Here is a 12,487-nt window from a genome sequence, read left to right as displayed (position 1 = left end):
AGGGAGGAGCATTCTGTAAAGCTCTCTGGGAAACCAGACCCCAGGATGGGAGGGTGGGGAAAGGTTGGCATGCCCGGCTGGACTTCCTGAGGACCCCCCCCCACCCCCACCTCATGGGGGCTCTGGAATTTTAAGATGAAGAATGCACAGGGTTAACAGGAGGTGAGGGCTGGACTCCAGCCCCCTTTGGGTCCTGGCCTGGATGAGGTGAAAGGTCAGCCCCAAGGAGTCCAGGCACAGCTGGGGAAGGAGTAACCCGATCCTTCTCCCTAGCCCTGCTCAGGGGATCACAGAGCTGCCTCCCCCAGGAAAGGTACTTTGACATCCCCAGGAAGACTTTGTTTCGACTTGTTCTCTGCAGGCAGTGAGGGGTAGGGGAGGGTCGTGGCCCAAGGGGTCAGGGAGAGCTCCTAGCCTGGAGCCCCAGCCAGAATGGCAGTGCTTTGTCATCCTAAGGTCAGGGGAGGTGGAGGTGAGCTTGCTGGAAAGGTTAGAGGTAGCGTGTTGTGGACCTGCTCCCATTCTGTGTCCCATTTATGACTCTGATGGCCAACACTGAGGATTGAGGAAGCTTAAAGTTAGGAGACTACCCGCCCTCAACACACATACACTGATTAGTGAGAGAGGCTGCCTGCTACTAGACAGTGACATTGGGATGTGTTTGGGGTGGTGAATTATCCTGACTCTGAGATGGCTTTGCTGTGTGTGATGGAGGCGTTATATAGAGTGTAGGATGGTGTGGTGGGAAGGCAGAGATAATACATGGAAGAACATGGACTCTGAAGTAAAGCCTGACCTGGGTTCAAATCCTTGCCTCTGTCTCAGACAAGCTTTTTAACCTAAGCCTCAGTTTCCTCAACTACAAAATGGGACTGATCATCTTCATCATAAAGGGCAATCGTGAGGGTTGGGAGAGAGAACAAGTGCTCAGTAAAAAGTAACCCTTAATGGGCCTTATTGTGTCCCAAGGCTCCAGAGGAGTTGGTGAGCTACAGCTGGTCTGAGGAAGAGGAGAGTTAGGAGACTGTAACGGGGTCAGTGTCCCCAGGGCTCTGCGTGAGGCTGTGGGAGTATCCAGGTCACTTGGGGTTGGATGGGGTGAGGTAAATGATGTTTAGTCTGTAGCAAGGGGTGGTTGGGGCAAGGTTCTTCTTAACAGCCGACCTCTGAGGCTGGCGACAGCCCCTCTGCTGCCTACCCCTGCGGGTTTGTGCAGCCATATGTGGGTGTAGCCTGTCCCCGGAGTGTGGCTGTAGGTATGTTTGAGAAGGCGCAGGCATCCCAAGAAAGAACAAGTCGCCTTTTGTACAAGCCCAGCCCCGGGCCGGGTTGGGCCCTCTCTGGGGGATCCCCTGTTTCTGCGCCCGGCTCTTAGCCCACGGGACAGCGCCCCAGCCACGCCCGCCACCCGAGGGGGCTGCGAGGCTGCCTGAGCGCCCCCTCCCGGGAGACCCACGCTTCGGGCTTGGAGCTGGGGGTGCGGGGTGCGGGGAGTGGTCTGGGACAGGGGGCGTGTCCGGAGGCCTGCCCCGCCCATGTGACGTCACCCCAGGTGCTACCAATCTCCGGGAGTCGTGCCCACGGGCGACCCGCCCCTTCCAGGCTCCGCGCTCTGAGATCTGGAGGCGCCGTGGGTGGAGGCGGCGGCAGGGCCGGCCCACGGGGCGGGGAGACCATTGAAAGGCCTCACCCTTCCTGCCTTGGGCGGGGCTGAGCACACGAACCCTGAGAACGAACCGAGCTGCTCTCTTTGAACCTCACAAGACCTCGCTTCCTGGAGCACTCAACCTTCTTGCCCACCTGTCCAAATCCTACCAGGTACCACTTTCTGCAGGAAGCCTTCCAGAACTGACCTCCCCCCCACCCCCCACCAACCTGTTTTCTTATTACCTACCCCCTTTTAGCGACCCTCAGTCATACCAGTACTGACGGCTACTAACCCCAGCAGCTGTCCACTGAACCATTTACTGTGTACCAGGGCGTTGCGTGTCTTTCATGGAATACCTTACCTGATAGATCTCTGCTTTCCACCTTGTATTATGAGCCTTTCTCGCCCACTGGATTGGAAGTTCCTCTGGGAAGTGGTTCCAGACATGGCTAGGCTCAGAATAGGCACTGCTGAATGTTTAGGATGGATAATAAATGAAGAGACAGGCTCATGGAGGGAAAATATCCTGGCAGAAGTCCCACAGCAAATAGGTAGAAGAATCAAAGCTAGAAATGAGGTATCCAGGCTCCATTCAGGCCTTTAGTTCTGGTGTGTGACTAAGAGTAGGGAGTTGCAAAGAAGGATGGCATAATCCTCCTCTCTCCCCATAGGAGGGCTTCTCCCCCCAACTCCACCAAAGATCAGAGGAACCCGAAATCTGTTTTCTTCTGCAATTCACACACCTTGAACCAGAATCTCTGGCTCTTGAGAGGATGGGGAAGAAGCAGTGATGGAGGAGCTGGGAGGGCTTTTGCAGGCCAAAGTGGTACCTCTGGGCGTAAGGAGTAGTGTGGTTCCAGTAATTGGGGGTACTGGTTCTGGGGACATAAGGCATTTAGTTTGCAGGTGGGAGGTTCCAAGTTGGGCCACGAGGAGGGTTGGGAGCCAAGGTATGTAGGGATTGAGTGCAAGGGAGGCAGGGTTTGTGCTGGGCCAGCACTCCCCCCCACCGCGGCCAGCCTGGTGGAATGCTGGGAGGCCCGGGGGATGGGGCCAGGCAGCCAAGGTGTCTCCGGTGGTACAGAAGCAGTTAAGAGCTGCCTCAGCCCGTTCCTTCAGACAATTAGTGACATCTCGCTTGACAACACCACACTGAGCTGATGCAGACCTCAACCCCCCTCCCGGCCCCCCCACGGCCGCTTCAGCTGTTTATTCTTGGGCTTTAACAATTGGGATTCTGACTTGGAGGAGCGGGCGCCCCGCGCTGCCCTCTGACCCTCCGTCGCCTTGGCAACTGGAGCCCGGTAGGCCTGGGCTCTGCGTTAGGATTACAGATCCTGAATTCACAATCTTGCTGCTCCCCTGCAAGCAGCAGCAGCAGCATGTGGGATCTTCAGCTAGACTGGAGGGGACAAGAAAGAGGATCCCCAGGGGCCAGCCTGAGGCACAGGTGGGAACCAGGGATGCCCACAGCAACCCAGAGCATGTGCGCCCCCCATGGAGTGGAGCAGGGCCCAGAGCCTTCCTCTGTTCCCAGCATCTCCCATCCTCTGGAAACTTTCTTCCTGGTAGAGCCCCCAGGGCAGGGGCCAGGCTTCTTCATCACCCTCCCCCTGTTTTTCCCCCCAGTCAGCCCCCTACCATGCCCAGACCTCCAAGTGCCAGCAGACTGTGCCCCTGCCGTGCCCGCAGCCATGACAACAGGCCCCCCCCCTTCTGAGCTCTCCTCCTCATCCCCCCCACTATCCCGCCCCCCCCACCCCAGCAACCAACTGCCCCAGCTGAAACCGGAGCCGACGCATCTGTGAGCCTCATGCCCAGACTCACATTCCATTTCTGTCCGCTGTCCCCCCCAGCTCTGGCGACGACATCTCCCCCTCCTCCTCTTCACACCCCCTCCCTCCTTGCCTCTGTCTACTCCTCCTGCCCCCACCCCACCCCACCCACACACTTTATCACTTAGTGTCTCCCCCTTCCTCCCTTCCCAGTCTCTGAGTACCTCTCACCCGCTCCCTCTGTCTCTGGTGGTCTTTGGGTGTGTCGGTCAGTCCCTCTGTCTGTCTCCAGTCTCCTGTGCCTTGCCCCGTCTGTGGCAGCCCCTTCTCCATCTCCTTCCCCTCTGCAGGTGTCTCGCTCGCTCTCTCTGTCTTTGTCTCTGCCTTGTTCTGCTTCTCTGTCTCTTTGTCTTTTTCTTCCTCCTCTATCCCTCTCTCCCTGAAGGGAAAACTTCCTGTCTCTTTCTGGCTCTTTTCCTTCCTCAAGCTTTTCTCTGTCTTTTTCTCTCCCTCCCCATCTCTGTCTTCTTAACCTCACTCTGCCCTGTTTCTCTTGTCCCCCACGTGCTTCCTCTTTCCACCTCTCTCTTCCTGAATCCGATTCTCTGCCTTGGTTTCTCCTTCGTCTCTCTTCTTCTGACTCTCTCCTCCTAAAATACATAGATTTCTTTCCAGTCTTCTTTCTCTGTTTCCTAGTTGGCCATTCCCCTCATGGCCCCTGGGATGGAACTGGGATGGGGGGCCCCTCTGGAGTCACCCCAAAGGAGTCCTCTTTCAAGATAATCCTGACGTCCATTGGGCACATGTAGTTGAACCTGAGATGAGATGGGGAGGTTCTGAGAGCAAAGAATCAGCAGGGGGTGGGGCACAAGGAGCCAAGATTACCAGACCTCTCTTCCCTTCAGAGGACGGGCTCCATCATCTAGTTTACCTTCACCCAGCCCAGGTGAGGGCAAAGGGTAGTTCTTAGGGGCTGAACTGGCCCAAGAAGCCCCCTGGCTCTAAGGACTCTATGAAGAGCATGTTTAGGCCTCCTCCCCTGATTCCTGGGATTTGTTCCTCCCCCTCATACAATGATGGCTGTCTCAGACTGTGCCTTAGTTTCCCCTCTGGTACAGAGGGTATACTCCCCTTGTTCTACCTCTGACTCCTCTAAAGTGCTTTGAGTTCCTGGAGCAAAATCAGGGTTATAAAGAACAGGGAAAGGGTGGAGTGACTTCCGCCGCCCTTGCTCACCAATACTTCTGTGCTGGAGGGGGACTTCAGCACAGAAGAATTGGTTTGGCTCAGGGCTGGGGTGGAATAAGGGTCCTGTCTCCTTAAGTGTCTGGTAGAGGACAATGCCCCTGCTCCCCCCGACCCACACGACTGGCAGGCCTTGCTGTCAGGCCCTCCTCCTCACACCCCCTCTTTGGAATGAGCTCGAAGTCATGGGAAACAGACCCTGGGATGGCGGTGCCAGGCCTCCAGGGCCTAGCCCTTGCCTCTGGGTGTGATGAGACCTGGGCGGGCAGACAGTTCTAGGACCCCTGGGTCTGGGCACTACTCACCAAGGGGCCAGGCGGGGGAGTAGGGGTGCCTGGGGGAGGCGGGTTGCACGCAAGGCATGCTGGGCCCCCTCGGCGGGTGGGTGGGGGGAACAAAGCTGGCATCGAGGCCTCAGCTAAAATTAGCCGCTTCCCTGCGCGGGAGCGAGCATGCCTGCCAGCCGCCCAGATCGCCGCTGCCTCGGCAGGCCATCTGTCGCCACGTTTTGCTCAGTCCCTCAGGGCCCCCCAGCTCCAGTCACCCCAGGGGCTGGAGAACTCTGCTCCGAGGCTGTCCCTGGCCAGGACGCTGGACACTGCTGCTGTCAGGCTGTGTGACCTCAGGCTAGGCCTGTCCCTCTCTGGGCTCCTGTGTAACAACAGGGCCCCGGACGCTGACATCCCAAGACCCGCCCCCCGCCCCAGTCCTTTGAAGCACCAGCTGCTGGCGCCACTCATGGGGCTGGGGTGCGGGCTCTCTCCCTCCCTTAGAGCTAGCCTTCTGGTTTGAAGTCTGCAGGTAGACCACGTGGGGTTTAGGGTAAAAGTCGGGCTATATGACAAACTCCTGTCCATTTTCTTGATCTTCAGTGGACAGGAAGTCAGCTCTATAGGCAACAGCACCCTGATACACACAAACACACACACTCACTCACTCACTCACTCTCTCCCTCCAAGCAGTCCTACAGAAACAGCTTCAGCCTGGAGGCAGAGGCTAGGTTCAACTGATACTAACTTGCCCTGTGGCTTGGGCAAGCCTCCTGCCCTTTCTTAGTCTTATCTTCCGCTCTTCAATAAGAAGTTCCCATTTCGGGACTTCCCTGGAGATCCAGTGGCTGAGACTGCACTTCTAACGCGGGGGGCGTGCGTTCGATCCCTGGTCAGGGAAGCCTCTCTGCTTTCCAGTCGAGGCAACTGAGCTCCAGAAAGCAGAGGTCCCTGGTGAGGAAGCAAGCAGGGGGCTGAGCCGCCATGTCCCCCTTCTGCCTCAGCGCTCCCTGGCTTGCTGCCTCTTCCCCCTCCCCAGAGCCAGAGACTGAGCCTCTGCTCCAAGGTCACTCCGCTTGGCCTGGGAGGAGCTCAGACTTGAACCCAGGCCTCTTGGCTCCTGTCCTCCTCCCTTTCTGGCCAGCAGGCTGGGCCTGTTCCCTGGGTGAGTCATGCCCCTGGACTTTGGCCTCCTTGTCAGGCTCTGTGGCCTGAATTGGAGAGGGGGCGTTGGTAAGAAAGAAGGGCTCCCCTGGCCTCAGTGGGCGTCTGAAGCAATCATCCCACCCCATCCGTCCTGGGCCCCCAAGGGTGTGGTGACAGCCACCCCTACCCTGCCTGACTCCACAGCCTCCGAGAAGTCCTGTTAGGACCTGCTTCTCAAGCCTTAGGGCCAGGACCGCCTCTTTGCCCTCTGCGTTCTGTTTCCCCAGAACAACTACACGTTCAATTAGAAAGGGGGGGGGGGCGCTGCTTGGGGAGGCGGCATTTTCAGGCTGTCTGCGCCCAGGCGGCCTTCTTGCCAGCACTCATCTTCCCGGCCCCGGGTTACCCAGGAGGGAGGCCACGGCACCGCCCCTCCTGGTGTCCAGGGACCAAGGTCACGCCCAGGGCCCTGTGCGCCTCCACTCCTGGGGCCAGCGGTGTTTGTCACTGGGGCAACGTGTGGCTGTGCCCGGCGCTGGCAGTGCTGGGGTGACATTCATGCCCTGTGAGCTGTGACGCCTCTGCAGGCAGAGGACGGCACCACCAGGCTGGCGGTGATGGGGGCGGGGCCGGTGGGCTGTCACCTGTCCAGAGCAGCCTGGGGTGACATGTCCTTTACCCACCCTGCAGTCTGCAGGGAGGACTCACGGGGAAGGTTGTGTCCCCGGCTTGTACTCAGTGTGGTGGGGAGGGGTCTGTGCCTTTGTCACACCTGGAAAGTGAGGCACACGCACGCGTGTGTGTGTGTGAGAGAGAGAGAGAGACAGGTTCTCTGCATTTCACACCCTGTTGGGGTCTTGACTGTATGTCGGCCCCACCCTCTGGAGGGTGACAACCTGTGTTCCTGTCTCAGACTGTCTGGAGGTTATCAGGTGTGCCCATCTCAGGCTTTGGAGGAAGTGACAGGTTCTGTGCTTGGCCCCTCCTGTTAGGAGGGTGGTCACCCACTAGTCCGCCTGTCTCTCTGACTGTTGGGGGTGTGTGTGAGATGTCACCACGTGCCCGTCTCATGCCAGGGTGGGGAGTGACGTGTGGTTATCTCGTGCTGTTGGGGGGCTGTCAGGAACTTGGGAGCTTGTCTCTCGCCTTAAGGAGATGACATGTTGCCCAGTGGCGTGGGGCTGTCAGTGGGCAAGGCCTCAAAAAGCAGGCCAGAGCCAGCCCACAGGCCATGGGCACAAGGACAAGCTGGGATCGGGGCAGGGGTGCAGGGCAGGAGGGAGGGTCTGGGCTTCCCAAGACCTAACTTGTGACCCAAGTGCCAGCCCTTGGGACCGTTCCCCAGGAGGAAGGATCCGCTGTTTTCCAGATGGTGTGGACCAGGGCTGCTGGGCTGGGACAGGTGCGACCGGGTAGGCGGGGCACCAGGCAGGGCTGGCATGGGGGGGGATTCTGTCCCCACGAGTCTGGGGGACCCTGTGCCTCGCCTCTCCTGCCCCTGAAACTGTTAAACTAATTAAGGCTGTGGAGCCGCAGGATTAATCGGGGCAGCTCGGCGCGGGCCGGGAGCTCAGGTAGTCGATTAGTGCGCCGCGGAGGATATTGGATTTCTGAACCGCAAGTCAGCACTATTCGGGCCTGTTATCTCTCCCAGGCTCCAGGGTCAGGAGGCGGGAGGCTCTGGGGCTTGCTGGCCGCCCCCGCCCAGCTGCTCCAGGGCGGCCACTCCCCCTGCCCACCCATCGCCCCTGCCCTCTCTGACCCTGCATCAGGTTCCCCCTGAGTCTCCCCTCCATCAGGCTTGCAGCCCCAGCGCCCCCCACCCCACCCTCTCCCCCTCGGTCCTTCCAGGTCTGACTAGCACCCTGCACCTCCTCGCTGACATGCTCCTCAGCCCCCGACCAGCCTCTCTCCACCTTGGTCTCCTTACCAGTCACTGGCCCTGTCCCCCACTGTTTGTTAGCCTCGCCCATCATCACCCCGTCCTGTCTCTCTGCTTTGGGGTTTGTGTGTCCTTGTCTCTGCTTCTCCTGTCTCTCTGTCTCTCTCCCTGTGCATCTCTGTTGAGTCTTTCTCTCTCTCCCTGTGTCTTTTCCTCTCCCTCTCTCTCTGTCTTTCCCTCTCTCTCTCTTGTGTGGTCTCGGCTGGTGTCTGCAACCAGAACAAATCTCCCCCAGCCAACACCCCCTGAACAAGGAGGCCAGAGCAGCTAATGGGAAACATGTGATGCTGCCTTGCGCCTGGAGCACCGTGAAGGGAGCCTTAGTCCCAGCTCAGCCCCTGCTCCCACCACCCCCCCTTTGCCGCATTCCCCCCACCACGCTGTCCCCTGCCTTCCAGTCCGTGTGGGCACAGTCACAAGTTCCCCAGTCATTTCCATCTCAAGGGGCGGGGGAGCGGGGCCGTTATCAGTTGGGGAATATCAGGTTGGGGAGGGGCTGGGAACCGCTTCACTCCTCAGGTCGCCCCAGCCCCCAGGGCCAGGCAGACCTCATGCAGACTCCCCCAACCACCAGCACCATATGTAGGAGAACAGGGCCAAGATGAGTTGAGCTCTGGGGGCCTGGATGGGGGGCGGCCAAGCCACCCCCACTGGAGGGCTCTGGGGCCACCCAGATTTCCATCGTTTCCACCCTCCTGGGCCTCTGGGGAGCCACAGAGGTGGGGGCTCCCCGAGGGCTTGGGAGCTGCCTGGCTGCATTTCTGTGCCCACCCAACCATGGGGGGAGGGGGGATGGATCAGAGGAGGGAGGCTCTGGCAGGTTGAAATTCTCCTTCTCTGCCTGTGGATAAATTGTCCCTAATCCAGGCTTGGGGAGTTGTCTGGCTCCTACAGAGAGAGAGAGAGAGAGAGAGAGCAGGAGATAGGGAGGGAGGAGGGAAGCAGGCATACAAACACAGTGACACAGACACACACTATCACAAAGAGTCTCACATACACGCACACACACGCGCACTGACAAGTTACATAAAGGTATCACACGAACACTGAAGCACCATTGTGCTGACAGGCACACCATGGCACACAGACTCACACGTGTTGACACTGACACAGACATACAGTGACATGGCACAAGGGCCCACTGACACACACAGGTGCACCGTGATGAGGTCATACAACACGCACATGCAGGGTAACAGTCAAGCATACACTGACCCGCGGTGAAACAGACCCGCAGGGACACGGTGACCAACCGCACCGTGAGCCTGAAAACCCAGAGAAAGGCAGCGGGAAGGAGGGAGACGGCACTGATCCAGACACCAGTGACCCCACTCACTGGCCTCGAGACTGGAAGCCTGTGGGGACAGCAGAGGGTCCACCCGCCCCCACCCCCACCCCCACCCCCACCCCAATGCACACGCCCAGAGAATCGGAAATGGGCAGAAGTCAGTTCAGCTCCTGACACGGCCAGATGCAGAGTGTGTACATATGGGCACGCATGCCCCAATCACAGCTGGGTACACCTGCTCACACATTAGGCACATATACCTGTGTGTCCCCATAGGTGTGCAAACATAGACTTAGCTGGACACACACAGAGAACTGAACAAACCCAGATACACACACCCACATGTATAAGTGAAGACACCAACTCCAGTAAATATCAGCTCACACACACATAGACAGTCCTATACATGGGCACTCTTGAACACACATATACTTGCACAGACATATGGAAATACACAGAGAAACATACAGAAGGCCTAGCAGACCCAGGAAGCCACATACAGGTGTATTTGCCCAGACAGCTGAATGCTCACAGACATGTAGGATCTCTTTAACATGCATGTACAAACACATTCCCAGGCAACCAAAACCTATAAGCAGTCTATGAGGCCTGGTTCCCAGACCCCTCGGGGCTCAAGTACAAACCTCAGGGAGGCAGACAAATGGGCAGGAAGCAGAGGGGGTGAGGAGGGCCCTAGTTATTAAAGGAAACAAAAGAGAGAACCAGTCTCGGATGGAGAAGGATAAATGCCAGCTGCGTATACACCCCTCATGAAAATCTGCAGTCACCGTCACTTTGAACAGTAACTCTCACACCTGCATTGTAAGTGAGCTCTTAGCATTTATAGTTTGCCTAGAGCACTTCTCCCCGTTCATAAACTCTCCCTATTTTATAGATTAGGAAACTGAGAGCCAGAGAGGTTAACTGACTTGCCTGAGATCACACAGGTGATGAAAGTTGAGCCAAGGACCATTCTGACTCCCAAGACCAGGTTCTTTTCACCACAGCGTATGTGTTCTTGTTCATGCGTACACATCTGACCATGAAGATACTGCCTGGGGTTTCAAGATGTAGTTAATAGTCCCCAGTGAAATGAGGTTGGAGCCAATTTCTGTGCAAGACTAGACCCACCTAGGATGGCCTCCTGGTCCCTCTGTCTGGTTCATCCTGTATCCGTGCTTATGTCTGGGGTGCTGTTTTTGTTTTCACAGATGGGAGCTTGCCTGCCTGTCTACCCATTGGCCTGGACCCCAGAGCCTGCCCAGCTAAGTGCGTGCAGAGGGCCCCGGGTTCGGGGCGATTCTCAGGCTGCCGAAGAGACCACCCTGGAATCACTGGTGAAGACAGGCCTTTGTTGCTGAGCTGGGTCTGTCTGCACAGCTTGCTCAGGTAACAGTGTACAGAGAAGCTGGGTCTGCCGGCCACCCCAGGAAGTGGGGATCAGGGGTACTTCCTTCTCAATCCTATCAGGGATCCCCCCTTCCCAGCTTAGGCCAAAAAGAGGCCCTTTAGTATCAAAATACTTTAACCACACTTCCTCAGACTCCCCGTTATCCAGAAAGGCGAGGTCCATGGATATACAGCCGGTTCCCCCGAGTCCTGCCTCCTAGTTGGGGGACCTGCACCTGGATAACCTGAGAGAACTAGGAAGCGAAGGGGTTTGTGACAGTGACCAGAACCCAGGGCAGAGGTAGAATGCCTGCTGTGTGAAGCTGACCCCCCAGGACCCCTCTCTCCTAGAGTCTGTGGAACCTGAGAGGACCTGGGGAGTTGAGGTACGCTGGGCTGCCCTCCTGGGATGAGATGGGGCAGGGGCAGGAACCACCTCCCTACCCTGGGCCCAGATAAGCCCACCCAGGCAGGCTGGAGAGCCAGAGACCAGGTGGAGAGGCAACTCCCCGAACTGACACATGGAGCCTCAGGCTCCAGGAAGCTCCCTAGAGCCCAGCCTGCCTGGGGACCCCACCCAGCTTCCAAAAGAGCATTCCTGGGGCCTGAGGTCTGGGGGGTGGAGTCTCCCGGGATTGTCAGGGTGGGGATGTCAGAGCTGGGTGTACCCAGCTGTAAATGTTCAGGGCATCTCGTGTGCAGGTACTCCAGCTTGTGTGCAAGCAGGCGTGTGTAGGGCTCTGTCCTGAGGTGTGCAGAGTGCTGTTCGTAAAAGTCTAGGTGGACTGGACTGGGAGACATTCACAGGCTGCATACGTGGTACATGGGAGCGAGTGCAGTGAGGGTATGTCTTGTGCAGGTGTGGGGAGGCTAGAGTGTTGTGCGTGTCATGCTGGGTGGTGTTCTGGGCAGGGTGCTAGTGTACACTGGAGAGGTGTGTAGACAAGCCTCTGAATACACCGGGGTGATACTTGAGTACACACTGGGTGGGGTGGGTCATGTACACAGAGGTTCTTCCGCGTGTCACCAGGGAAGCGTGTGTTCAGGGTTCTGGCTGCACACACTGGGGGAGGTGTGTGCACGTGGCTCCGTTTGTGCTTTGGAGGTGGGCTGGGCAAGGTTTCAGCTGAGCTGGGCTCAGCAGTGCCCAGCCTTGTGGCCAAACTGCTGAAGTCACTTCCTTTCCAGCAGCAACTTTCCAGGAGGAGGAGTTTTTCAGACCTGGGCGGGGAGGGGTGGGGGGGCGGAACAAGGAGCTCTCAGGGGAAGGAGGTGGGCGGTGGTGAGGCTGTGGGGAGGGCCTGGTGGGGCTGGAGGAGGGGTGTCCTCCGGGAGACAGAAGGAAAGACAAGGACAGGAGTCTGGAAGGGCCAAGGGCAGGAGGGGATGGGGGCGGAGCAGGCGGGAAGCACAGTCCCTGGGTGACCTCGGAGAGAGGAAGGGAGGGCCGCCCAGCAGGGTGACCCTCGGGTTCAGCCAGAGCTGGCGGTGGTGCCCACACACCTGGCACCCAGGGCAGGGGGCTGGCAGGGGGCGGGTCTAGGGCAGACCTGCTTGCCAGGTGCCCTGCTCCGGGCAGGAAGGGGGTGGGCAAGGGCTGCACAAAGGAGCTCTGTGTGGCTGGGGGTAGGGTGGGGTGGGGTGTGCTGTGCTATTGAGGGGGGGTGGCCCTGATGATTCCAGGGGGTGGGGCGGGGCTTGCTCCCCTTGGGGGCATCAGTGGCTCTAAGGGGACACCTAGTGGTGAGGGAGGGTAGTGCATCGAATGACCTAGGTGGGAGGGGT

At 58.4% G+C, this 12,487-nt stretch overlaps 1 protein-coding gene across 6 annotated transcripts in view; it reads left to right on the top strand.

Annotated features, from left to right (window-relative positions):
- The window catches only part of AHDC1 (AT-hook DNA binding motif containing 1), a 64,991-nt gene that overhangs the window by 33,022 nt on the left and 19,482 nt on the right, over positions 1 to 12,487 (top strand). For 5 of the 6 annotated variants that reach the window (XM_043446100.1, XM_043446098.1, XM_043446097.1 and 2 more), the window contains one exon: positions 10,525 to 10,702. The gene's annotated coding sequence lies outside the window, so the exon portion shown is untranslated. Of the gene's footprint in view, positions 1 to 381; positions 1,819 to 10,524; positions 10,703 to 12,487 lie in introns of those variants that run through there. The other variant, XM_043446101.1, reaches the window with a different exon arrangement.

The sequence above is a fragment of the Cervus canadensis genome, chromosome 24, assembly GCF_019320065.1.
Source record: "Cervus canadensis isolate Bull #8, Minnesota chromosome 24, ASM1932006v1, whole genome shotgun sequence".
In the NCBI taxonomy this organism is placed as follows: Eukaryota; Metazoa; Chordata; class Mammalia; order Artiodactyla; family Cervidae; genus Cervus; species Cervus canadensis.
Note: the sequence above shows the minus strand (reverse complement) of the source record. Positions and strands in the feature narration are given on the sequence as shown.